This window comes from Hemiscyllium ocellatum, chromosome 11 (assembly GCF_020745735.1).
Source record: "Hemiscyllium ocellatum isolate sHemOce1 chromosome 11, sHemOce1.pat.X.cur, whole genome shotgun sequence".
Classification (NCBI taxonomy): domain Eukaryota; kingdom Metazoa; phylum Chordata; class Chondrichthyes; order Orectolobiformes; family Hemiscylliidae; genus Hemiscyllium; species Hemiscyllium ocellatum.
The window spans coordinates 55,614,776-55,642,666 of NC_083411.1; the positions used below are offsets into that span (position 1 = coordinate 55,614,776).

A 27,891-nucleotide genomic window follows, 5' to 3' on the forward strand; every position below is an offset into this window, starting at 1 on the left:
ATAGTACCACACATGAGGCTCCTTAATAACCTGAGAGCCCATTGTGCTGGGTGTACAGTATGACCATGGATAGTGAATTGGTGAGCTGATAGAAGATCGACAGCAGTATCTTGTCGGGATCTGGATGATGTGAGCTTGGCAAGGTTTATTCGAGAATTGGATGAGAACTGTAGCAATTCTGATGTCGGGAAGACCATATTTTTTTTTATTCTTTCAGTAAGCAATGAGCTGAATCTGTCACTCAGCAGTGATGAGTTCCTAATTAATGGGATTATTCCCTATTAAGCAGCAAGCTAATGGTACAACACGCCTAACTAATATTCAGCTTCCTATCTTAAACTCACCTAACAAGCTCAACATTGAGAAAACTTGACCCGGAGATTAGAGTGGGGATCTCGTGAATTCAGCTTGTTACCTGCTCCAAATGACCTAAATATTAGGCACTGAGGTCTCAGAGAATACTCCAAGGATGCCAGCCACATACACTTTACATTCATGGTATTGGATCTGATATGTGCCAGTCTCTAATATCTTGCTGGGCCATCTCAGAAAATTTCTACACTTCAGTACTGCACCACAGTCTGCCCCAGTGACTATCATTGTAATGCCTCGGCCAGCACACCCAAGAGCATGAACCCAGGCTGCATCTCCAGGCTGGTCACTTGCTGTCCCAATTCTCACTCATTCTGAGCTGGCCTGGATGCTCACAACACCTCTCCCTTGCCTTGCCTTTTGCCTTTGTGTGTTTGCTACCTCAGCCAGGGATATTATTCCAGTCGCTCCTTGCCATTTAGTGCAGACACAAAGGAAGGAATCTTGTTGTGGTTGTCAACAGGAATCTGTCAAATCAAGGAGGGTGTAATGGGGTGCTGGCACAGTAAGTCATGGGCAGTCTCTGATACCAATTCCATGTGCTTAGACATGGGCAACCAGCTGCTCAGAGTGGTCAACATTAGTGTTTACTCCATGTAAGGGGTTAGGAACTGAATGAAGGTCAGCCCACCACCTGGCTTGAGTCTTTCTGCTCTACTGTGGGCTGCTTACTTCCTGAAAGAGACAGAGGCAGGTATTAATGGAGATGAAAGGACGTGTCCCAATTGTTACTGTAGGTGCAGCTGGGAGGTATCCTGAGTGAACAAACAGTGCAGAGGGACTGCAGGATTAATGGTGTCTGGGATTAGGGTAGGTGTGAGTGAGCGGAGGGGGACAGATTGCAAGCTGTAGTGAGATTGGTAGGGCATGAGACTCAGTGGAAGGTGGGTATAGCAAGAGAGTTACGGTGAGGGTGAGATAACAAACATGGTAGCACTTACTAGCAAAGTGGAGAAGATCATTGACTTCCTTCTTTCACTGCTGGGTATTCCTCCAGATGGCTGAGATTGCACTGATCCAGGTGGCAACCTCGGACCAGGTTGTCATGTCATGCCCTGACCTTACCAATCCAGGGGTAAGAAGAAATCCCACCTCAACACCACACTATGCAGTAGAACCTTTAGATCCCTACCCATCAGGCAGGACACTCCTTCCTCCTGCCTGCCTGCTATGTCTGGGATCAATATAAGTAACACTGTAGGGTTGTTCTAGACTGACAGTGTTTGTATGGATACTTAACGGGCTTTTAATGAAGTTGTAACCACAACATATGGAGCTGCCAGTGTTGGCCTGGGTGGACAAGGTCAGAAGTCACATGGCACCACATTATAGTCCAAAAGGTTTATTTGAAATCAAATGCTTTCGGAGCACTGCCCCTTCGTCAGGTGAAGTAAAGAGAAGCGCACAGACACGGAGTTTATAATCAGAGAGATCAAAATATCATACACGTGGTGTGAGTGGCGTGTTGACAGACTGAATAATAGGTCTCTGCAGGTGATCAAGAGTGTCAGATGGTGTGAATAAAGTGTCAACAGCTGAATAGCGGGTGAAGGGATGATCTATAATCTGATTCATTAAGGAAGAGTGATAATTACAAAATATTAAAAATAAGGTAGTTCTGGAGACAAACCAAATGACTGGAATAACATGGTAGGTATAAGAGTCACACGCCGAGGGTCTAACCAAAGTAACAAGTACTAATCCAAAACTCTACACATTAAATAAGGTAGAGAGATCATAATAAGTTATCAAGGTGATGGTGTCAAAACTGGACAGTAAGGAAGGTCTTACAGGTACAGAACAGTGTAATGGGGTCACATGTAGTACGACTTGTAACCAAGATCGTGGTTGAGGCCATCTTCATGGCTACAGAACTCAGCTATTGGTTTCAGCTCAGTAATTCTGTGCTATTGTGGTCCTCAAGATACAAAACAACACAGAATTATTGTGAGGTAGCAGTGCTAACCACTGTGCCACCCAAAGTGGGGACATTTTCAGGATGGCAGAGATTAGAGCTAGGGCCTCGATTATGACTGGAATGAAGAAAGTAAATATACAATCACCAAGTTTCCAGATCACAAAAATAGGTGGGAGGGCATTTGGTGAGGATGACACAAAGATTCTATTGAGAGATACAACAGGTTATGTGAAAGAACAAAAACTAGCCAGGTAGAATATAAAGTGGAAAAATGTGAGTAATACACTTTGGCGGGAGGAATGGAGGAGTTGAATATTATTTGACTGAAAAGACTGCAGAAAGCTGCAGCACAGAAGGATTTGGGGTTCCTTGTGCATAAATCTGAAAAGCCTGGCCTTTAAATTTTATGGGTATGAGGGAAGGAAAATGGATAGTTGGCCTTTATTTCAAAGCAAACAGAATACAAAAATAGGTAAGCTTTGTTATAAATGTTCAAGGCACTAGTGAGATCATGGCTGGAATATTCGGAACAGTTTCTATTCCTCCGTGGGATGAGGATGCCACTGGCTCAGTAGAATTTATCGTCCATCCCAGAGAGCAGTTAAGAGTCAACCATACTGCTATGTGTCCAGAGTCACATGTTGTCCAGACCAGGTAAGGATAGCAGTTTCTTTCCCTGAAGGACATTAGCAAACCAGAGGGGTTTTTTCAATCATTGACATTGATTCAAGGTCATAATTGGACTCTTAATTCTAGATTTTTATTGAATACAATAAAACGGGGCAGCACAGTGATTCAGTGGTGAGCAATGTTGCCTCACAGCACCACGGACCTGGGTTCAAATCCAGCCTCAGGTGGCTGTCTGTGTGCATTTTGCACATTCTCCCCATGTCTGTATGGGTTTCCTCCAGGTGCTCCAGTTTCCTCCCACAGTCCAAAGTTATGCAGCTTGGTTGGACTGGCCGTGCTAATTTCCTCTATAATGTCCACGGATGTGCAGGCTAGGCTGGTTAGGCATGGGAAATGCATGATTACGGGGATAGGGTCAGGGTCTGGGTCTGGGTCTGGGTAGGATGCTCATCAAAGAGTTGGTGTGCACTCGTTGGGCCAAATGGCCCGCTTCCACATTGCAGAGATTTTATGATTCAAATTGCACCATTTGCCATGATGGGATTCGAGCCTGGATCCCTAAGGCAGTACCTGGGTTAAGAATCCAGCGATTATATCATCAGGTCATCATCTCCCCCTCAAAAAAAAAATATTGGCTTTGGAGGCAGTCCAAAGAAGGTTCATGAGATTAATTTCGGATATGGAGAGATTTTCTTTTCTGGAGTGTTCGAGTAGTTTGGGCTTGAGCTCTTTTGAATTTCGTGGAATAAGAGGCGATCTATTTTGAAAAGTATATGATTGTTAACGATTGTGCTTGATCGGATATAGGAAGAGAGGCTGTTTTCACTTATGCTAGAGTCTGGGACCAGAAGGCATCTCCTGAGAACCAAGAGGTTACATATTTAAGACAGAGATGAGGAAGACTTTTTGCTCTTAGAGTGCAGTGGTATTCTTTTTACCACAGAGTGCTGTTGAGGCTAGGTATATAAGTCTATTCATGTAAGATAGATTGTAAATCAGTAAAGGAATCAAACATTGTGGGGAAATGGTAGGAAAGTGGAGTGAAGGATAGTCAAATCAGCCATGACCTCATTGAATGGTGGCGCAAAATCAGTGGGGTGAAAGGCCTACTTCAACTCCTCTGTCTTATGGTCTCATTGTCTTAAGTACTTATATTGCTATAAAACTCATACTTACACAGTCTGGGCTCTGTGCTGCCTCACTACATACAACAAACACACAGTAACTGCAAGCTGGCTGCTAATATTATCACTGCTACTGAAGGTCAGTCAGGAACCTTTGTACATCACATATTTGTGAAGCAATCTAACAGCAGAAAGATAAACTCCCTATGTGATCTTGGATTTGTGCAATAATACAAGTATCAGCAATTAACAAGACAATGACTGTAGTAAAATTGGCTGAAATCCAGCAAAAACAAGTGGATCCTGAGTGAAGGATGCAAAAAATGATGTTGTGTGTTTCATGCTGGTTTCTGGAACCAATTAGGTTTCATTGTCAGGAAGAGCAAGTGAATTCTGATACACGTCTGCCAGCATCTGATTCATTTGGTCTGATTTTAATAAAGAAACCTTAATTTTCACAAAGTACTTTAAATTTAATATGTTTATTTGTTTCGGTCTCTTTTATGATTGACTGACCATAGATCCAGCTGAGACCGATGAGTTGCAGGAGAGCTGTTATAACGAGAATCCAGTCCGTAACGTAATGATCCATTAAATTTAGCCAGTAAATCCCAGCCTAAAATTAAATGGAAAATTCAAAAATGTTACACAGGAAAATGATCGTACTCTTACTTTCAAATTCAGACTTTGATGAAATTTGAAAAATGTATTCATGTATGTGCTTATAATAAAAGCACAATTCTAACTAAAGCAAATTCAGAAGTCACAATGTCAGGTTATATTCCAACAGATTTATTTGAAATCACAAGCTTCTTCATCAGATGATGAAGGAGCAGTGTTCTGAAAGCTTCTGATTTCAAATAAACCTGTTGGATTATAGCCTGACATCGTATGACTTCTGAAATTGTCCACTCCAGTCCAACATTGTCACTTCCACATCATAACTAAAGCAAAATACTACAGATGCTGGAAATCTGAAACAAACACAGAAATTCCTGGAAAAAATCAGCAGGTCTGGCAGTATCTGTGGAGAAAGAAACTAACATATTGATTCCAGTCTGGTACAACTCATCTTCAGAACTGTTCCAACACAATTCTAACTCGATGCTCAATATTCCCTCATTCATTTGTGTGTGGGATTCAATTATGTTGCTGTTCCCTCTTCTCCATTCTCACCTGAAAGTCATTTTTGAAATGGGGAGATCAGAATTTACCTGCAGTGTTCCAAATGTGATCTCACGTGATCAAATAAGTGAAGAGGTTACCTCAGAGTCCAATTGGACCTTGATCAGCTGGGCCAATGGGCTGAGGAGTGTCAGATGGGGTTTAATTTAGATAAATGTGAGGTGCTGCATTTTCGAAAAGTAAGTTAGGGCAGAATTTGTACACTTAATGTTAAGGTCCCGGGGAGCGTTGTTGAACAAAGAGACCTTGGGGTGCAGTTTCATGCAGAAGGTGGTGTGTGTATGGAAGTTTTGGAGGCTGGTATAATTACAACATTTAAAAGGCTTTTGGATGGATATATAAATAGGAATAGTCTAGAGTGATATGGGCCCAATGCTGGCAAATAAGACTACATTAATTTAGGAGATCTGATACCATGGATGAAGGATCTGTTTCTGTGCTGTACATCTCTGACATTATGACACTATGGGTGGCATGGTGGCTTAGTAGTTAGCACTATTGCCTCACGGCGCCAGAGACCCAGGTTCAATTCCTGCCTCAGGCAACTGTCTGTGTGGAGTTTGCACATTCTCCCTGTGTCTGCGTGAGCACTCTCCGGGTGTTCTGGTTTCCTCCCACACTCCAAAAATGTGTAGGTTAGGTGAGTTGGCCATGCTAAATTGTCCGTAGTGTTAGGTGTAGGGGAATGGGTCTGGGTGGGTTGCTCTTCGGAGGGTTGGTGTGGACTTGTTGGGCCGAAGGGCCTGTTTCCACATTGTAAGTAATCTAATCTAATCTAAATACATCCTAGATTTAGACATCATGACCCCTCATGTACATCTTAACTCTTTGCCTCCAGTTTCAACTGCCTGGGAACATTGCATTAATGGGATTTGTGAAATTACCAACTCTCCCCACTCAGTATCTGAACTACATTCCCATTCAACACAAATATCTGAATAAGGGAACATGGCTCAGGAGTAGGCCATCCTGTCCCTGGGGCTTACTCCACCATTTAATAAGGTTAAAATCACACACCAGGTTATGATCCAACAGGTTTATTTGGAAGCACTAGCTTTCTGACCGCCGCTCCTTCATCAGGTGGTTATGGAGTATAAGATCGTATGACATAGAATTCAAAGCAAACTTTTGAAAGCTAGTTCTTCCAAAAGAACCTGTTGGACTATAACCTGGTGATATGTGATTTTCAACTTTGTACATCCTAGTCCAACACTGGCACCTCCACATAATTTAATAAGGTTACCGCTGTTATGAATTGCTTTGAATATATTTGCGTCCTTCTTTCCATAATACAAGCAATACTGTATACAGACTCTCACATTATGGAACCATCAGTGCACTGTATAACTGAAGCTTAACATCTCTACTTTTGTATCACTCAGCCTTGCAGCAAATGATAAAGTTATATTAGCTTTCCCAAATATATAGGTGAGGACTGCAAATGCTGGAGATCAAAGTTGAAGAGTGCGGTGCTGAAAAAATACAGCCAGTCAGGCAGCATCTGAGGAGCAGGAGAGTTGATGTTTTGGGCATAAGCCCTTCATCAGGAATGAGGCTTGTGGGCCAAGGGGGCTGAGAGATAAATGGGAGAGAGATGAGGCTGGGGGGAGGATAGCTGAGAATGCTCTAGGTAATACATCTCCCTCCCCACCTCTATCCATGGTCCATAAAGAGAGAGGATCAGATGTATAATTTAATTTCAGAGAAGTGTAAGAAAAATATGCAGCAATGTTAGAGGAATTCAACTATGCAAATATTAAAGAGGATTGTTTTAACGTGAGTGGCAGGGAGGGAGAAATATTCCCAAATTACCTCCAAAAGTTCCTCGACAGACCAACAGAAGAGTGAACAATTCTGAGCCTAATATTTGTATACGAGGCCAGGCAGGCAGTAGGCATATAAATAGGAGAGCATTTTGGAGATAGTGACCACAACTCAGTTACATGTAGGCTGGTTATGGAAAAAGATAAGAGTGGGCTGAGTATAAAAGTTCTAAACTGCACAGATAACTTTACTAAGCGATGATAAAATTTGACCAAAGTGAACTTGGAGCAGTCACTTGCAGACAAAACTATGTGAGAAGCATTCAAGCAAAAAATAGTGAGAGAGTACAGGCCAACTATGTTCCCATAAAGACAAAGCATGGTCCCAAGACTGGAGAACCCAGTGTATCATGGGACATAAATGTTAGGATTTTTTTAAAAAAGAGACACTTATAGCAGACAGCAAGAGCTCCCTAAAGGAATATAAAAGGCACAGAGAGGCTTTTAGAAAATAAATTAGGAATGCAAATAGAGTGCATGAGGAAGCATTGGCAAGTAGAATGGAGGAAAACTCAAATGTTATCTTAACTGTATTAAAAACAAGAGAATAGCGAGGAAAAGAAAAGGATGCTTTAGGGATCATGCAGATAATCTGGAAGTCATGGCTAATGTTCTCAATAAATACTTTACATCAGTCTTTCTGATGGAAAGAATGACACAAATACACATTAGGGTGGAGGACAGTGAAATATTAGAAGAAATTAACAGAGAGAGTGAGGGAACAGTTACTAGCACCTGACAAAGGAGCTGTGTTAATGAAACTTCTATGATTTCAAATAAACCTGTTGAACTATAACATGGTGTCATTTGACTTTGTCCACCCCAGTCCAACACTGGCACCTCCACATCAAGTAATAGCAGAATTAGCAACTTGAAAAGTGGATAAAGTTTGCAAGCCCAAATGAAATCTATTCCAGCTGTTGAGCCTGGCAAAGGAGCAAGTATCAAGGACCCAGGCAATAATTGTCAAATATTCTCTTGCCACAGGTGAGATCACATGGTCTTGCTTTTCCGGTAATTTCTGACTTTGTTGGTGAGGACACATAGTCTCCTTCTGTGTTAGAAGCCTCTATTAGCATCAAGCAATCATAAAATAATCAGAGATGAGTGACAGGACAGAAGATTGGGCAGAGTATTTTTAAAAATTAGTTTAAAGAGGGAAAATTTAAAATGAGATAAAAATTACTATATTCTTATCAGACCATAAGGCTGCTCTCTCATGAGAGAGAGAGAGAAAGAGAGATATGAATTATAGTGGTTTAGCCTAAGAGTTATTATGCCTCAGGTGAAGGGAGAGGTTTAGTAGCAGAGTCCATCTTGTTAACTTCAGCTTGTGCAGGAATTGAACTCATGCTGGTGACATCATTGTGTATTGTAAAACAATCATCCAAGCTAACCATTCAAAGTTAGCTAGAAATATTACAGAAAATAGGAAGAGTTTCTACGGACACTTTAAAAAGGAAAAGTATTTATGATGTGAGCACAGGTAATATATAAGATAAGCCTAGTAAGATAATATTGCAAAATAAGGAGTTGACAAATGATTTGATCAGGCATTTCACGAAAAACAAAGTAACACCCCAGAGTGGGGGAATTTTTTTTTAAAAATGACCAGGAAGGTGGTACTGAATAAGTCGTTAGAGCTATGGGTTGACAATCCACGAGTCCTAACAGACTTTATCCTGAGTCTTAAAAGAAATGGCTAGTGAGATAGTTGATGCATCAGATTTAAATATTGCATGATCCCTAGATTTGGTAAAGATTCCAACAGGTTGGAATGTTCTGAATGGAACTTCTTTATTCAAACAGGGAAGGGTACAAAGAGAGGATGCTATTAAGTTATACACTACTTAGCTTATCATCTGTCATTGGGAAGGTGTTAGAAGCTATTATTAAAGGTTTTATAGTATGGCACTTAGAAAGTTATGCTAATCAGACAGAGTGAACATGGATTTATAAAAGGGAAGTCATGTTTAAACAATTGATAAGGAGAATGTGTTGTAAATATGGAAGAACCAGTAGACATACTAAACGTAGAGACATTTGATAAGAGTTCATATCAAAGGTTATTCACAAAAATAAAGGCTCATGGTATCATTGGTAACATATCAACATGGATAGAAGATTGACTAACAGAAAACAAAAAATAGACATAAATGGATCATTATCTGATTAGTAAGATGTAATGAGTGATATGCAATATGGATCAGAGCTGAAGCCTCAGTATTTTACAGTTTATATAAATGATAAAGGAACTGTAAGCATGGTTGCTAAATTTGCTGATGACACAAAGGTAGGTAGGGAGAGAGTGGCACAGTGGTTAGCACTGCTGCCTCACAGTACCAGGAACTCATTTTCAGCCTTGGGTGCCTATCTGTGTGGAATTTGCATGTTGTCCCATGCCTGCATGGGTTTCCTCCAAGCACTCAAATTTCCTCCCATAGTCCAAAGATGTGCAGGTTAGATAGATTTGCCATGCTAAAAATTGCCTTTTAGTGTCTAGGTATGTGCAGGATACGGGGTTAGCCATGGTAAAAACTTCATGTGGGGTTACAGCAATGGGTGGGATGCTCTATGAAGGATCAGTGTGGACTTGATGGGCCAAATGACCTCTTTCTGCGCTGTAGGGATTCTATGATTCAAAAATAAGTTGTGAAGAGGTAATAAGGAGGCTATGAAGAGATACAAATAGATTAATTGTGTAGGCAAAGATCTGGGAAATGAAGCATATTGCTAGAAAAGATGAAATTGTCCATTTTGGCATGAGGAATGGAAAAGAAGCATATTATCTGAATGGTAAGATACTGCAGATACATCTGAGATACAAAGGGATTTCAGTATGTACATTGCATGAATCACATGATTTTATAATGCAGGTGCAGCAACTAATTAGGAAATCTATTGCAAGGGAAAATGAATACAAAAGTAGGAAGATTATGCTTCAATGATCCTGAGCCATTGGTGAGGCCACATCAGGATTACTGTCTTTTGGATTGATCTGCTTATTTTTAATGAAGGAGCAGTCAGAAAGGGCTTACTGAACCAATAGCTGGAATGCCCAAGTTTGTATGAGAAAAAATTGGATAGCTTAGGCTTCTATCAGCTGGAGTTTAGACAAGAAAGAGATCCAACAAGTCCATACTGACCCTCTGAAGAGTATCCTACCCAAACCCATTCCCCTACCCTATTACTTTACATTTATCCCTGACTAATGCACCTAACCTACACATCCATAGTCAACTTTAGCATGGCCAATACACCTAACCCACACATCTTTGGATTGTGGGAGGAAGCACACACAGACACAGGGAGAATGTGCAAACACCACACAGACAGTCACCTGAGACTGGAATCAAACCCAGACCCCTGGCACTGTGAGGCAGTAGTGCTAACCATTCAGTCTCCTGCCAACTTGATTGGAACATAAAGTCCTGAGGGGTCTTAATAGGATGGGTATGCAAAGGATGTTGCTGCTTGTGGGAGAATCTAAACTGGGGACACTATTTACAAATAAGGGATCATCCATTTAAAACAGAGATAAGCTTTTTTTTCTCTCGAGATTTGTGAGTCATTAGAACTTGCAGCTTCACAAGATGGTGAAAGCTGAGTCCTGGAATATCTTTAAGATGGGGGTAAATAGATACTCGAGAAGCAAGGTGGTGAAGATTGTAAGTTGTAGGCAGAATGGGGCATATTCAAATCAGCCATGGTCTGTTGAACAACACAACAAAATCAGAGGGCTGAGCTGCCTAATCCTGCTGTAAATTTGTACATTCACATGTCCATATGTAATTCTTGTATCTGATGGTAAAAATCACACAACACCAGGTTATGGTCCAACAGATTTATTTGGAAACACTAGCTTTTCTAAAAGATGAGAGACTTAACAAGCAATCCATGTCTTTTTCAATATATAATTTCAGTTACATCACTATAAATTTGCTATAAATTCTATGTCCTACGATCTTAAATTCCACAACCACCTGATGAAGGAGTGGTGCTCCAAAAGCTAGTGTTTCCAAATACACCTGTTAAACTATAACCTGGTGTTTATTAACATTCCAACACCGGCACCTCCAATCATGGCTTGTATCTCATAGAGTCATAGAGATGTACAGCATGGAAACAAACCCTCCAGTCCAACCCGTCCCTGAAGACCAGATATCCCAACCCAATCTAGTCCCACCTGCCAGCACCTGGCCCATATCCCTCCAAACCCTTCCTATTCATATACCCATCCAAATGCTTCTTAAATGTTGTATTTATACCAGCCTCCACCACTTCTTCTATCAGCTCATTCCATTCACGCACCACCCTCTGTGTGAAAAGGTTACCCCGTAGGTCTCTTTTACATCTTTCCCCTCTCAACCTAAACCTATGCCCTCTAGTTCTGCACTCCCCAACCCCAGGGAAAAGACTTTGCCTATTTACCCCATCCATGTCTCTCATAATTTTGTAAACCTCTATAAGGCAGTATCTGATGATTTGCTTGCTGATGTCAGCACTCATTTTTGGATTCTTCAGTCAAACTTAGAATTTCTGGTTGAAAAATCGTAAAAGCTTTGGTTACAAAAATCTTTATGGATTAAGCATATTCAGCATCATTGCTGATTTCAAAAATCTGGGCCCATATAATTTTATATACAATTAAGAAGTATGTTACATCTGCATGAAGAATGCAGTCCTTATCCATTCAAATTGATTAATATTGTAGAACCACATTAGTTATATAGAAAATCATATTTCTAGCTATATCAGACAATTAATTACATTGGTACACAAGTTTTTATTTTAATGAAGGTATTGGAAGCAGGGTCAGCAATGAACCCAAATATACATATTTTACTGAATTACAAAAAGCTGAATGATGCTTCAACGTCAATTTATACATAAGAATAATACAGAGTTATAGAGTCATACAGCATGGAAACAGAGTTTTTGGTCCAACTAGTCCATGCTGACCATGTTCCCAAACTAAACTAGTCCCATAGTAATCATTTGTCAACATAATTCAAAATTGTATCCATAAAAATAAAAGCATGTGTAGCAATGTAGTTAATTGCCTGATATGGCTAGAAATACGATTGCCAACAAAACGAATGTGGTTCTACAATAATGATGTACTTAAATGAACTTTCCACCTTTAACCCAAACTTCCTGGATGTTACATAAGTCTATTTTCTAGATTCAGATCAAAGCATTGAACAAAGCAATCCTTATTTCCAATGTTGGTAACTATTCTCATGAAACATTCTAGTTTTGTTCAAGAACTTTGAAAGCTATTGCCTAAGGCATTTTAAGTAAGACATTTGTGAAATAGTAGTACATCTTGACAGAATTTGCTAAAGGTCTAGCTAGCCCCTTGCAGCACAAAGTAAAAGGCAGTTCACTGTGAAATTGCCAGACTGACAGCATATGTGCCAGAAAACACTGCTGTACATAATCAAGCTCAATAAAATCTCAAGGCGACAAACTTGTCTAGGTAATTTTGGTTTCCCAACCAATGCCAAATTAATTAATTCCTAAACAAAGTTGGTTTGTTCAAGAAAATTGAATAATTTAACATCCTTAAAGCTCTTAATCATGCTAACATTTGTTCAAATTGGTTTTGTATTTTTCTCCCAATTTTCCACTTGCTTTTTTAGAGATGTAAAGTTTTGTTATAGTGAAGTAGCAAAAAGCTGGTGCCTGACTCACTCCACAATCTCCTGCAAGTGTCCATTCTGCACAGGTCATTCTAAGCAATTAAGGACTACATTCTACTTGAAAATACATTTATAATTTGGCAGCGAAACAATGACATTTTTCTCCTCTTGTCTCCTGCGGAGAGGTTGCTGACCATTTGTTTCCACCCTGTACTGGAAATTGCTACGGTGGGTTTTGGACTCAGGCTTTCTGTCATTTATATGTCATGAACTACTTCTCTCACCATTGCACCATGATCCTCGGAGCAATGTTGGGGAGCTCATTATGAACAAAAGGGACTTCACAGAATCTCTACTAACCCAATAAATATCACTGATCTCTACCTCATTGTTATTTTTGGGACCTTGCTGAACATAAAATACAACATTAGATATCCTTTAAATATGTTTTACCAATTATAAAGTATATTGGGAGGTCTCAAAATCGTGAAAGAAAGAATAAAGATGCAAATAGCTCTCTTAGATCATTTAACACAATGACAGAATTCTGCCTCAACTCATTCTTCAAAGTAATTATTTTTCCATTTATGGAGAGTTATTCAATAAGTAGAGCACGGACTGACACTATATTGAGTCATTTTAAGACTTAAGAATTAAACAGCCGAATTAACTGTTTGTATGTGAATACAAGTCATTGCTGTAGTCTGCTAGCTGTTTACTTTATTGTTGAGAAAGCTAACACAATATTTTGGATTAAGCATCTATCTCTCATGGTATAAGAATAGCTTATCTGCATTCCCTTTTAATTATTCAAATGTAGCATTTTAGACAGTAATCTCTCCTCTGTCACACTTGATCTAAGCTAATTGTGCAAAAATGGTCACAGCTGATTGGTTTTCATTCAAATCTGTCTCAATGAATTTTTTTGAAGCAACAATGAACTGCAAATGCTGGAAAACTGAAACAAAAACAGAAACCGAAATTGCTGAAGGAAGTCAGCAGGACTGGCAGCAACTGTCGAGGCAACACAGAGTTAACATTTCAGCTCCAACAAGCTTTCTTCAGCCTACCTGAAATGTTAACTCTGTGTTGTCTCCAAAGATTCTGCCAGACCTGCTGAGTTTCTCCAGCTATTTCCATTTCTGCTTGTGTTTCAGATTTTCACCATCTACAGTTCATTGATGTTTTGAAAACTTCTATTGAGGCAATGACCCATCTTCAGTGGTCCTGAAACATTAAACTCTGCTTTCCGTCTACAGATGCCGCCAAACCTTGTGAGTTTCTCCAGGAACTTCTGTCTGACATTGACATTTAAAATTGTCTTCTATGACATTATTTATTCTACATATTTCCATATCATCCACATCTCCAACCAAAGTATGTAAACAGGAAGATTTACATGATTTATTACAATTTTGGGTGACATATTATAGGAAGGAAGTGAAAAACACATTAGAGATAACACAGAAATAGTTGACAAGAATGGCTCCAAGGATGAGTGACTTCGGTTATAAGGATAGATTGAAGAAGTTTGGATTATTCTCCGAAGGGAAAAGAAAGCTAAGAGGAGATCAGGGAAAATTGTTTCCATTCATAAAAGGAACAAGATCAGAAGCACATCGATTTAAAGTGATTGCAAAAGAAGCAAAGGTGAATTCAGGAAAAGCTTTCTTCACTCATTGAGTATTGAAGGTTTGGAATGTACTGCCTGGAAGTGGGTGGGATTCAGTTAAGAGATTAGATGATTATTTGGAATAAAACAATGTATAAGGGTATGGGTGTACAGCAGCAGATTGACACTAGGTAATGATACTTGTTTAAAGAGCTGGTGCATGCAAGATCTATGGACTTTGTCTCCCTGTTCTCTTTCTTAATTCAATAATAAAATGTCTGTCTACTCTTCTTATATCCAAGAACAAAAATACAGCAGACACAATCAAGTGATTTTCCTTTTGAGATAAGATTACAACAGTAATAGGATTCCTGTAGGATTTCTAATTGCTACCAACCCTGCTGTGAGTACAGCACATTAGATTGCAACTTGTGGTGGTAAGATTCTAGGTGAAAATTCCGGTTGTTCCCATGAAAATGGGATGATATTGCAATGGTATATCCACTGCAATACTACTAAAGTAGGAAGTTCATTTAAGACAACCCCCAACGTACCCCTAAGATAACATTTTAGGTAGGACATAAGCTTTGAGGTTATGAATATTTGTGGTGGCAGACAGAATACCAGTTGGGTTGCCTCTCTTCAAGCAGTGAACTAGCAGGCCTTCTGAACCCCCATTCATTGTGTGGTTCCTTAACAGAAATGGAACCAGAAGGCAGGAAATCTAATGTCCCTCCTCCACAAGCTCATTGGCATGGTGGGATGGTCAAATGCTGTTGACATGTTGGAGCAGAGCCTTCGAAAATTTCAAGCAGTGTGGGCTGGAGCGAGATTGTGATGGAAAGTCTCCATCAATTTGTTGGCCACTCTATCACAGATCTTGGGTAAAAAATCAAGCCTGATAAAAGCAATTTCATAATTGACCTATTCAGGAAACAAAGCTAATTGTTTGATTTACCGACTGACTTTACTTGGAACCAACATTAATTTCAAGAATCTCAAAGTGAATGCATTTTTTTTTGCTACAATGAATGCATAACTGGATATTTCCTCGTGATATAATTTGCTGGCAAAAAGAGGTACAAGTTTGACTTAGCATGTGCACCATCATTGGAGATTCATCTGTGATGTATTACTGTATGTCAATATCCCAGACATAACACATGAAAATCACACTCCAAATATCACACACTTTATGTTGTGTGTTCTCATAACACATAATCAGAATGCTCACAGCTTATAAATTGAAATATGAAAATTTTAATGAAAGATCATGTTAATAGGATTGAAGATGGTACTAAAAACCCTGTTCTGATGTCAGAAAAGAGGAGATTTCTACAAGGTTTCCTTCTGGAAGACACTCAGGAGCATTTCTACTACTTCCCAGCTCAGACCAAAGTTCTTGTGTCCTGCTACAGCTGGCGGTGAACATTGGTGGCCAATTACGTACGCAACCAAAGTACGATCGTTCACTTGCATTCTCACCCACAATGATGAAGGAGGCCAGAGCGTTAGTGAAAAAGACAAGGCAAAACAATTTGTAACCAACTTTAGTCAGAAGTACTGTGTGGATGAGTAACCTCAGCTTTGGCCTGCAGAAGGTTCTAGCATAGTAATGGCAATCCTTAGCCATCAAGATCCTTAGCAATCAAGAAATGACTGAAGGCAATGAATGCAACAAAGACAATAAGCTCTGGCAACACCCCACTGTAGTCCAGAAGACTTGTTCCTGAACTAGCCTGAGATAAGTAGTTCCAGTGCAGTTGGAAAACTGCCAACTATCCATCAATGTGGAAAATTGACCAAATGTGAAAAATCAGGAAAATTTCAATCTGGTCAATTACCTTCCTATTAGTTTCATCTTAATCATCAGTAAAGTGAAAGAAGTGTTATTTACTCAGCCTGTAGCTGCTCACTGATACATAGTTTGGGTTCACCGGGACCACTCAATTCCAGACCTCATTACAGACTTGGCCCAACTAGGTACAAAAGGACTGTATTTCAAAGGTGAAGAAAGGGTACATGTTCTTGACATCAAAGGAGAAATTGACTGAATCAAGAAACCCTAGCAAAATTGAAAGAAACTGTAAATTAAGGGGAGCTATCCATTGGTTGGAGTTAAACATAACACAAAGAAGGATGGTTGTTGGAGTCTAAGTATCTTAACACCAAGCTATCACTCTATGAGATCAGCATGTCCAACCACCTTCAATTACTTCATCAATCAGTTTGTCTTCATCACAAAATCTTAAATGGGATGTTCGTTGATAATTGTGTAATATCAATACCATTCATGACTCTTCAGGTATTGAAGCAGATCATGTCCATATGCAAGATCTGAACATATTTAAACTAGCTGAAAATGTGTTGCTGGAAAAGCGCAGCAGGTCAGGCAGCATCCAAGGAACAGGAAATTCGACGTTTCGGGCATAAGCCCTTCATCAGGAAACGTCAAATTTCCTGTTCCTTGGATGCTGCCTGACCTGCTGCACTTTTCCAGCAACACATTTTCAGCTCTGATCTCCAGCATCTGCAGACCTCACTTTCTCCTCGAAGATATTTAAACTAGGCCTAGTATGTGGCTAGGTAACATTATTGACACTCCAGTAACATGCAATGGAAGTCTCCAGCAAGAGAAAGTTTAACCTACTCCCCGTAGTATCCAATGACATCATCATCACTGAAACCCAGCCTTCAACACCTAGAAATTTAAGTGGACCAGCAATTAAAATACCATTGCTACAAGAGCAGGGCAGGGGTTGAGAATTCTGTGGTAAATAATTCCACATATCCTGTCCACTATCTACAAGGCACAAGTCAGGGCTGTAATGAAATACTCCCTACTTGTCTGGATGAACTTTGATATCATTCAAGCAACTCAATACTATCCAGGTCAAAGCAAGTCACTTGATTGGTGCACCATCTCCCAGCTTAAATATTAATTCCTTCCACCATCAATGCACAGGAGTAGAGTGAGAAGTGTATCAACTACAACTTGCATTGCAGCAACTCAAAACTGATCCTGCAATGACATCTTCCAAACACACATGTCTACCAGCAACATCCATCACCTAGATGAACAAGGACAATCCCATTTGAACACCCTCACCGGCAAGTTCCCTCCAAATCCATACCACTTCTGACTTTAACCTATATCACCATTTCTTCACCACGGCCAGGTTAAAATCACAAATCATTTCTTATCACCCTGTGGCTATATTTACATTACAGGGATTGCAGCAGTTCAAGAAGTCAGATCACCACTACTTTCTCAAGGACAATTGGAAATGAACAATAAATATTGGTCTTGCCAGTGACACTCACATGCCATAAAAGATTTGTTTTTTTAATTTAAACAGCCCCAAGGAGCAGTTTCAAAGCAATACATGAGGAACTATCTTCCAGGGATCATGCCTTGCTGTATTACATGCAGCTAATGGGGAAGGAGCGATGGTCTCATGGTGGTAGAGGAAGAGACGACAGCAGCAAGCCAACTACAATTTCAGCCCATGTCATAAATTGACTGAAACACCAACAACAAATAATATGGATCTTTAATAATGTTCTCAGATTCAGATGATAGATTGTGTCAATCAGTTAACTATTTTTTTTAATTTAGTGTGATATCCATTGCTTTGGATTGAAGCAATGATGCAGCAATTACATTTTTACTGAATTAATTGAAATGATGGGAAAGCCAATTGTTTTCCTTAATATTTTCTGTCACATTGCTAATATATTATCTGTCAAAAATCATCAAAGAGTCACAATGATGTTTTTAGGCAAGAGTGATTCAGCTATCACAAGTGCTCTTCAAATTCTGTTATATACCATGCTCCCTAATTGCTTTTGGCAGTAAAATGATGCAGTTTTGAATGTCTTCTCTTTTTAACCAACCAGCCAATTCTCTACTGAAGATTTTATTGATGCTATCTAAATGAACTATTCATTATTGGAGGTACAATAAATACAGTACTTCCATTTAAAATCTGAGGCTTTACTTGAAAACATATCAAATTTAAACCCATAGTCTTCCATAAAGTCATGTTGGTCTGTGCTCTAGATTTTCAGAAATACTTGGTTAATTAGTATTTTATCATTCTTCACTTTGCTCCTCCATGCATACTTTGTACTGAAGATGTTTTGCTGGAATCTGGTTTAATAAATCCTTGCAGATAATTCTCTACTCAGACATGAAGGGAAAGTGACTCATTGTGACTAGCAGCAGTCTGAATTCTTGTTGAGTTGTTTAAGCAGTGTAACCCTGATCCAATTTCGGAAGTGTATCCGTTCTTGCACTCATGAAATATAGGAAGCTCCTATGGATGTTGTTAACATTGTTTTTGCTTTAACATCTTCATCAAATGGTTGTTCTTCAATCCAAGGGTTGTGAATCTTAGTAATTCTCTGCTGCAGGGCATTAAGTTATCTCCATTGTTGAATACATTTAAGACAGGCATAGACATATTTAGTCTCTTGAGAATATGGAGATATGGGAAGCAGGCAGAGAAGTGAAGTCACACTCCAAGATCAGTGATGGTTGTATTAAATAACAAAATAGGCTCAATGGCCTATAAGGTCTACTCCTTTACATATTTCTCATGTTGTGTTAATAAAATTATGCCAATATATCCCTTCAACATTGCACATTTTACTCTAACTTCATTCCCATTTGGTGGCTTCCCTCTTCCCACAACCTTTCTGCCAACACTCCAGCTCCTGACTTATCCATCAAGATCCTCTTCAGTCCCAACTCTATTCCCAGTCTCTGTACTTATTGTTAAAATCCCTCATGTCTATTGCCAATAGTGGGGACTTTAGCTTCTTCTCACACTCGATCTGCCTCCTGTCTTGGCTCAGTCTTGCTCCCAGCCTGGCTTCTGCCTGGCTGCCAGGCTTGTCTCCCACCTTTACTCCTAACCTTACTCATGCTTTCAATCTCAGTCCCTATCTGCTCAACCTGAAAATCCAGTTCCTGTTCTCACCCTCTGTCCTTACCTTTAGTATCTCTTATGTCTATTGCCACTATCAGAGACTGGTTGCTACTATTCCATTGTGAACATGCATTGCAGTCCTGGGATCTATCTAATAGCAGAAGTAGATCAATGCAAGTAACACCTTGGACCAAATCTGATCTGATTTGTATTCTTGTTCATTCCTTTAAGCATCCAGGTAGATGTTTATTCATTAATTTTCCTCATGGACTCTTGTAATTTGCTTTTGCAGATACAATTGCCCTTAGATAGATCATCTTCCTACTGTCCCAAGATTGCAACAACAACTTGGGGAAAGAAATGGACTTGTGACATTGTTACTGAGGTCGTGGAACCAGGGGCCAGGTAATATTCTGGGGGCTAGGGTTCAAATTCCTTCTTGACAGATGCTGAAATCTGAGTTTTCATTTAAATATAAAATTGAAAGTCACTAATGATGACATGAAACCACTACTAATGCCCTTTAAGGATAGAAAAATATCACCCTTATCTGGTCTGGCCAATGTGTAAATGCAACAATGTACTTGACTCGTAACTGCCCTCAAAATAGTTTAGCAAATCACTCACTCGTATCAATTGGTAGAAAGTCTCAAATAAGAAGTGAAGCTAGATGGGCTAAGGCACCAGAAATGACAATGGCAGTCTCAGCCTTGTCAATTCTATGAAGTCTTCCTTATTTACTTCTGAGGCTAGTGTTAAAATTGGGAGAGCTGTCTCAGAGACTGGTCAAACTGATAGTCATACTCATGGCATCGTGCATTGCACAAAATATCCCAAACAATGTCATCACCATCTCTGGTATGACCTGTTCCAGCAGCTGGACCAACCAACTGTCATGAAAGCAGGGACATACAGTTAGAAGGCAGTTGCCTTGGGAGATATCAACATTGATGCCGAATGCAATGAAGTAAAACGAAATCACTTTAGACATGGGCATGGACAACTCCAGCTGATTATCACATACCACACCCTCCCTTGACTCACTGCCCCCCAGCAGATGAATCAATACTTATACACATTGAACATTACCTTGAGTAAGCACTAAGGGTGGCCAAGAGCTAAAATATATAGCTGCTAGATAGGGTCTGCAAATGTTCCAATGAAGTCAATAAGAGTGAAAAACATACTCAATCCATCCACACCAAACTGCCTGCTACAGGTATCCTTGACCACGACAGTATCATTAAGAGTGACCATCCCACAGTCCATGAGGAGACAAAGTCCCATCTTCACATTGAGGATACGTTCCATCATGTTGTGTGCCATTAGAATCATGTTAATTGGATATACTTTGAATGGATCTAGCAACACAAGACTGGCCATCTATGAGGTGTTGTGAGCTATATTTGCAGAGTTGTATTTCAACACAACCTGCAAACTCATGGTCCAACATTACCCTGCCTCAGCCAATTCCATCAATTAATCCTAGTTCAATGAAGAGTGCGGTTGGACATGACAGGAGCCAAAACCAAGTCATCAACCTGGTGAAGCTACAAAAGAAGACTACTTGTTTGCTAAACAGCATCAGCAGCAATTGATAGACAGAGTTAAGGAATTCCATAACCAATGAATCAGATCGATACAAAAACATAAATTGCTGCAAAAGCTCAGCAGATCTTGCAGCACCTATTGAGAGAAATCAGAGTTAACGTTTTGGGTCCAGTGACTCTTCCTCAGAACTGATGACAACTAGGAAAATGTTGGACGAGGCAGTAAGGAGTAAACAATAGGTGCGCATAGAGGCCAAAGACAGAAAAGGATAGTTGGACAGGTGAGGGAGTGTATAACAGTCAGGCTAGGAGGATGAATAGCTGGTAATGGAGACTGTTAGTGGCTAACAACACGTTATGTATAATAACAGACTATGTGATAAAAAGGCTCAGATCTAAGCGCTGCCAGCCTACCAAAACAATCCTGAATGGTGATGGCCAAATAAACAATTCACTGGAGGAAGAGATTTCATAAATAGCCCCATCCTTAATGATGGGTGGAGCCCAACACATCAATGCAGAAGACAAGATTGAGGCATTTGCCAAACCATCAGCCTGATATATCGAGTGGATGATCTATCTTGGCCTCCTCCGCAGATCTCACAGATGCTGTACTTCAGCCAATTCAGTTCACTCCACATGATATATCAAGAAATGCATTAAGGAATTGGATAGGGCAAAGGCTATGGGTTTTGAAAAGAATTTAGTAATATTACTGAAGACATAGTCAAGAATTTGCAATAGCCCGGCCATGCTGTTCCAGTACAAATGCAACACTAGCATGTGTCTGCCAACATGGTAAAGTGCCCAGATATGTCCCACACAAATAGCAGAACAAATTGAAAATGGCCAATTAAAACCTTATCAGTCTTTTCTCAATTATCAATAAAGTGCCGGAAGGTATCATCAACAATGCTATCAAGCAGTTCTCTTGCTTAGCAATAATCTAGTCACTGAAAGTTTGAGTTCCATCAGGACCACTTGGCTTTGACCTCATTACTCCCAGGAATACTCTCCCTAGGTACACCTGTAATTTTAGCCTGAACTACAACACCACTTCCCTTCCTTTCTTGTCCTCCTTTCTATCCTTCCTACAGCATCTATACCCTGGAACATTAAGCTGCCAGTCCTGCCCTTCACGGAGCTGTGTCTCTGTAATAGCTATGATATCCTATTCCCATGTTCCCAACCATACCCAAGGTCATCAGCTTTACCTGTCAGGCCTCTTGCTTTGAAATAAATGTAGTCTCATTCATCAGACTAACCTTGTTCTCTGCCTTGCTCATGCCTGCCTTGACTATTTGAGTTGCTCCTCCTCTCAACTGTACCAGCCTTCACCTTATCTCTTTTCTCAGTGCCTCTTTGCATGCTCAAAACCTCCCACTACCCCCAACCCATCTATCCACCCAAACAAATCCTTTATGGGTTTTACACCTCCTGAGTAGCACTAGCAAATGTCCCCATCAGGATATAGGTCCCCTGCCAATTCCAGTCTAGATCAATTGCATCCATATATTTTGAAATAATCTCAGGATAAGGAATTACTCATTTTTATTAATTCATTCAGAAATGGAGTTGTGGCAGAGATCCAGTTTTAGAAAGCTAAAATAATGCCTATATTTAAAACATAGCATGTCATAGAATCATAGAGATATACAGCAAGGAAACAGATCCTTCAGTCCAACTCATCCATGCCCAGATATCCTAACCTCATCTATCCCATTTATCATCACTTGGCCTGTATCCCTCTAAACCCTTCCTATTCAGATACCCATCCAGATGCCTTTTAAATGCTATAACTGTATCCACCTCCACCACTACCTCTAGCAGCTCATTCCATACCCACACCATCCTCCGTGTGAAAAGTTGTCCCTTAGGTCCCTTGCATATCTTTTCCCTCTTGCCCTAAACCTATGCCCTCTAGTCGTGAACTCCCTCAACCCAGAGAAAAGACTTTGCCTATTTATCCTATCCATGCCCCTCGTAATTTTATAAATCTCTAGAAGGTCACCCCTCCGCCTTTGACACTCCAGGAAAAGCAGCCCCAGCCTATTCAGCCTTTCCCTATAGCTCAAACCCTCCAACCCTGGCAACATTCTTGTAAATCTTTCCTAACCCCTTTCAAGCAATGATAAATCAATCCATTTGCATCAGTGCAAGAATAAATAATGGAATCCTTAGTAGAGAAAGAAGAGCAGGACATATAGAGTAGCTATGAATAGTTGGCTTGAATGTCAAAGGGAAAAGTTTGTTTGAGCAAACTTGTGGAAAGTTTTGAGGAGGTCATAGAGTAAATGGGCAGTAATGTAAGGGGTAAAAAAATGAGGTCTGCAGATGCTGGAGATCACAGTTGAAAATGTGTTGCTGGTTAAAGCACAGCAGGTTAGGCAGCATCCAAGGAATAGGAAATTCGACATTTCGGGCATAAGCCCTTCATCAGGAATGAGGAAAGTGTGCCAAGCAGGCTAAGATAAAAGGTAGGGAGGAGGGACTTGGGGGAGGGGCGATGGAGATGTGATAGGTGGAAGGAGGTCAAGGTGAGGGTGATAGGCCGGAGTGGGGTGGGGGCGGAGAGGCCAGGAAGAAGATTGCAGATTAGGAGGACGGTGCTGAGTTGAGGGAACCGACTGAGACAAGGTGGGGGGAGGGGAAATGAGGAAACTGGAGAAATCTGAGTTCATCCCTTATGGTTGTAGGGTTCCCAGGCGGAAGATGAGGCGCTCCTCCTCCAGCCGTCGTGTTGTTATGTTCTGCCGGTGGAGGAGTCCAAGGACCTGCATGTCCTCAGTGGAGTGGGAGGGAGAGTTAAAGTGTTGAGCCACGGGGTGGTTGGGTTGGTTGGTCCGGGCATCCCTGAGGTGTTCTGTGAAGCGTTCCGCAAGTAAGCGGCCCGTCTCCCCAATATAGAGGAGGCCACATCGGGTGCAGCGGATGCAATAGATGATGTGTGTGGAGGTACAGGTGAACTTGTGGCGGATATGGAAGGATCCCTTGGGGCCTTGGAGGGAAGTGAGGGAGGAGGTTTGGGCGCAAGTTTTACATTTCCTGTGGTTGCAGGGGAAGGTGCCAGGAGTGGAGGTTGGGTTGGTGGGGGTGTGGACCTGACGAGGGAGTCACGAAGGGAGTGGTCTTTGCGGAACGCTGATAGGGGAGGGGAGGGCAATATATCCCTGGTGGTGGGGTCCGTTTGGAGTTGGCGGAAATGACGGCGGATGATACGTTGTATACGGAGGTTGGTGGGGTGGTAGGTGAGAACCAGTGGTGTTCTGTCTTGGTGGCGGTTGGAGGAGCGGGGCTCAAGGGCGGAGGAGCGGGAAGTGGAGGAGCGGTGGAGTGCATCGTCGATCACGTCTGGGGGGAATCTGCGGTCCTTGAAGAAGGAGGCCATCTGGACTGTGCGGTGTTGGAACTGGTCTGATATAGAACAGAAGAAGCAACACGGCTGCTTGTGAATGGCCAGTTTTGTGCTAAGTGACCCAGCAGGGATTTGCCAGAATGATTAACTCTTTGGGAATAAATTGGCAAGGAGGACCCTGAATGGGGAGATGGTCAGAGGGTATGATCCAATCCAATGATCCAAGGAGAGCAGGATCCAAGCTTGTGAGAATGGGGTGAGTGAGCTGTCAGAAGAGGCAGTCGGGAGAAGTATGCTGTGTGCATGTGAGTGTACACTAAATAAATGGAAAACTTGAAGATCAAAAGGAGGAATGGGGGTGAATTAAAATTATGGTTGCTTTTCCCCTCTTGATTTGGAGACAGGTATCGTTTGAGGTAATGATTTCCCTTTTTGTCCAGTTTTGAAGTAAGCCACAACACGCTGCCCAAACTGTACCTTTATTTTTTGAGTTTCAATCTTGGAAATAAACCCAAAGCAAAATCTTTAAGATGGGGTTTATTAATAAACATGCAAAACGTGGAGGAACAAACTCTGCTACTTCATTCACACACACAAATACAGTGAAGAAGGATAGAGAAAGAAAAATAGTTGCAAATTGAATTTCATGAAAAGTTATTACATTGGTATTAGTTCACATGACTTAGAGTCCAATTGGTCAAGAACCAAATTGGGAATCTTCATTTGGTTAATCTTACTGCAATTCTTTTTCTGAGTTGGGATACAGGTGGATGGCAATTAAGAGTGCAGTGGTATTTGGCATGCTCAGAGAATTAGTCCACCATGGCTGACTAAGTCTGCAATTTGTTTTTCTGAATAAGAGACTTTTGGGAGAGATAGAGATGGAGAGAAGGCTTTTTCACTGCTAAAGTTTGGAATTACAGTTCTTGTAAAACAGCAATTGATATCAGAAGTCAAAACTGCATATGTAAAAAGGGCTCAAACAGCCCGGTTTCAGTTGTGTGATAGGGTGGTTTCTGCTAAGCCAGTCAGATAAACTGGTAGTTTGACCGTCCACATCAAAACTGTATGGGATGAGGGATGGATTCATGGGTAGATTCATGGATGGATAGTGTCACAGATGAACAGATCGATGGATGAATTCACATACAGACAGAACAATGATGTGATGGATTTATGGGCAGATATACAGATGGAAAGATTCACAAAGGTGTGGATGGATCGCCAGCTAGATTCATGGAGGGAAACACAGATTTAAGGATGGATTTGCAGATAGGTGCATGAAATAATGTACTGATTGATTCTCAGAAAGTGGGCCAAATTTCCAGGCAGATGGACTTGGTAGACAGTTGGTTGGATTCATGATTGGATGGTCAGATTCAATGACAGGTGAATTCATAGATGTATTCATAGACGGATGGGTTCATAGACTGATTCATGGATTGCTGGAATAATTATGGAGGGACTGCAACAAAGACTGCAACTAGACTATTCCTGGGATGACAGGACTGATATATGAAGAGAAAGTGGATTGATTAGGACTATATTCACCATCGTTTAGAAGGCTGAGTGGATATCTGATAGAAACCTATAAAATGCTAACAGGATTAGACAGGGTAAATTCAGGAAGGATGTTCCCAATGACCAAGAAATCCAGAACCAGGGCTCACAATCTGAGAATACAGACGAGGTCATTTAGGAATTAGATGAAGAGAAACTTCTTCACTCAGAGAGTGGTGAGCCTGTGGAATTCTTTGCCACTGACAGTGATTGAAATCAAACCATTCAGTGTATTCAAGAAGAAGTCAGATATAGTTCTTAGGACTAAAATGCTCAAAGGGAAAAGTAGGAAGAGGATACTGTCTGTGCCTGTGAAGTTTGCTTTCTCCAATGCATTGACATTCACTCCTAGTATCTGCTGTCTGGCCAAATCTCTACTGGTTATTCTACTGTCTTTAGAATTTTTGAACCACAGGAGCTGAAGAGAATCTGCTGACATCTTGTGGTAAGGTTGATCCTCCTGTCTTATGTTGATCTGTTTTGCTTCCAGATTTTTGCTTCTCTCACCATCTAAATGGCTTTCTTGAAAATTTTCTTTGGACCACAACAAAACTGAAACAGACTTACCAGTAATCCATCAATAATTCTATCTCCAATGAAGGGTGATTTCAAGGCTTCATAGTCATATTTTTCCACTACTATGTAGAGATCACTAAATAAATTACTCATAGATTTCTCTGGAAGCTGAACACCTGATAAATATTGTGTTTTCAAGAATTTAATTTGTTGGACAGTGATTTTTAAAACCTTGCAGAATTTCATCAAGTGTATCTGATGCAACTTTTATGAGCAACTTGGTACATTAGATCATTGAATATAAAAATATATTTGTTCGGTTTCTGATTAAGTATCTAGTTTGGAGGCAAAATCAATATCTTAAGAACAGTTATTGGCAAGGTGCCAATTTTATGTACTATTTGGCCCATTTCTGAAATGACATCTTGCTGACAGTACTATTACTGCTGCCTTGTCTTCCTCATATGATTATTTAGCTTCCTTTTCATTTAATGATACAAAATCTTAATGTCTCCTTATCTTAAAGGATTTGTTTTTTTAAGATTAGATTACTTACAGTGTGGAAACAGGCCCTTCGGGCCAACAAGTCCACACCGACCCGCCGAAGCGAAACCCACCCATACCCCTACATTTGGCCCTTACCTAACACTATGGGCAATTTAGCATGGCCAATTCACCTGACCTGCACATCTTTGGATTGTGGGAGGAAACCGGAGCACCCGGAGCAAACCCACGCAGACACGGGGAGAATGTGCTAACTCCTCACAGTCAGTCACCTGAGGTGGGAATTGAACCCGGGTTTCTGGCGCTGTGAGGCAGCAGTGCTAACCACTGTGCCACCGTGCCGCCTTGTATGTTGCTGTATAACAAAGCTGCTACTGTGTATAGCTGTGCAGGAGGATTTTCTCATGCTTATGTTGTCAAAATAGATGATTCACACCTTGTTTGCAAGTGTAATGAATGGGTCCCCCTTCTTTTAGATTGGATTAAATTCACTACGGTGTGGAAACAGGCCCTTCGGCCCAACAAGTCCACACTGACCCTCCAAAGAGAAACCCACCCAGACCCATTCCCCTACATTCACCCTTGACTAATGCACCTCACACTACTGGCAATTTAGCAAGGCCAATTCTCCTAACCTGCACATCTTTGGACTGTGAGAGGAAACCGGAGCACCCGGAGGAAACCCATGCAGACACAGGGAAAATGTGCAAACTCCACACAGACAGTTGCCCAAGGCAGGAATTGAACCCGGGTCCCTGGCGCCGTGAGGCAGCAATGCTAGCCACTGAACCACCGTGCTGCCCAGTAGACATTTCCCATTCTCTTCAGAGCTACATGTGGGGTTAAAGACAATCCCAATCACTTTAATGTGTTCTACCAGATGAATCTCACTCTGTTGATTTTGTCTTGTCAAAAATTGCGATGCGTTTATCATCTTAAAGTTATACCTGAAGATACCTTCAAAGCTCACTGGAACCTGCACCACTGCTCATCATGTTAGAGATTGCTCATACTATCAAACCATCAAGGCAGGTTCACTGCCAACATATCCTTCCTGGCAGGGATTTGCAGGGCTCATTTTATCAAGTGTGGTCGAGGCAAAACACTTGGTCCTCCAACAAGCACAGGCTTAACCAATGTGTCATTTATTACATGTTAACAAT

General features: G+C 40.8%; 1 protein-coding gene across 1 annotated transcript in view; it reads right to left on the reverse strand.

Annotated features, from left to right (window-relative positions):
- The window catches only part of LOC132820008 (sodium- and chloride-dependent neutral and basic amino acid transporter B(0+)-like), a 207,459-nt gene that overhangs the window by 128,773 nt on the left and 50,795 nt on the right, over nt 1–27,891 (reverse strand). The gene's annotated exons all lie outside the window — the stretch shown is intronic.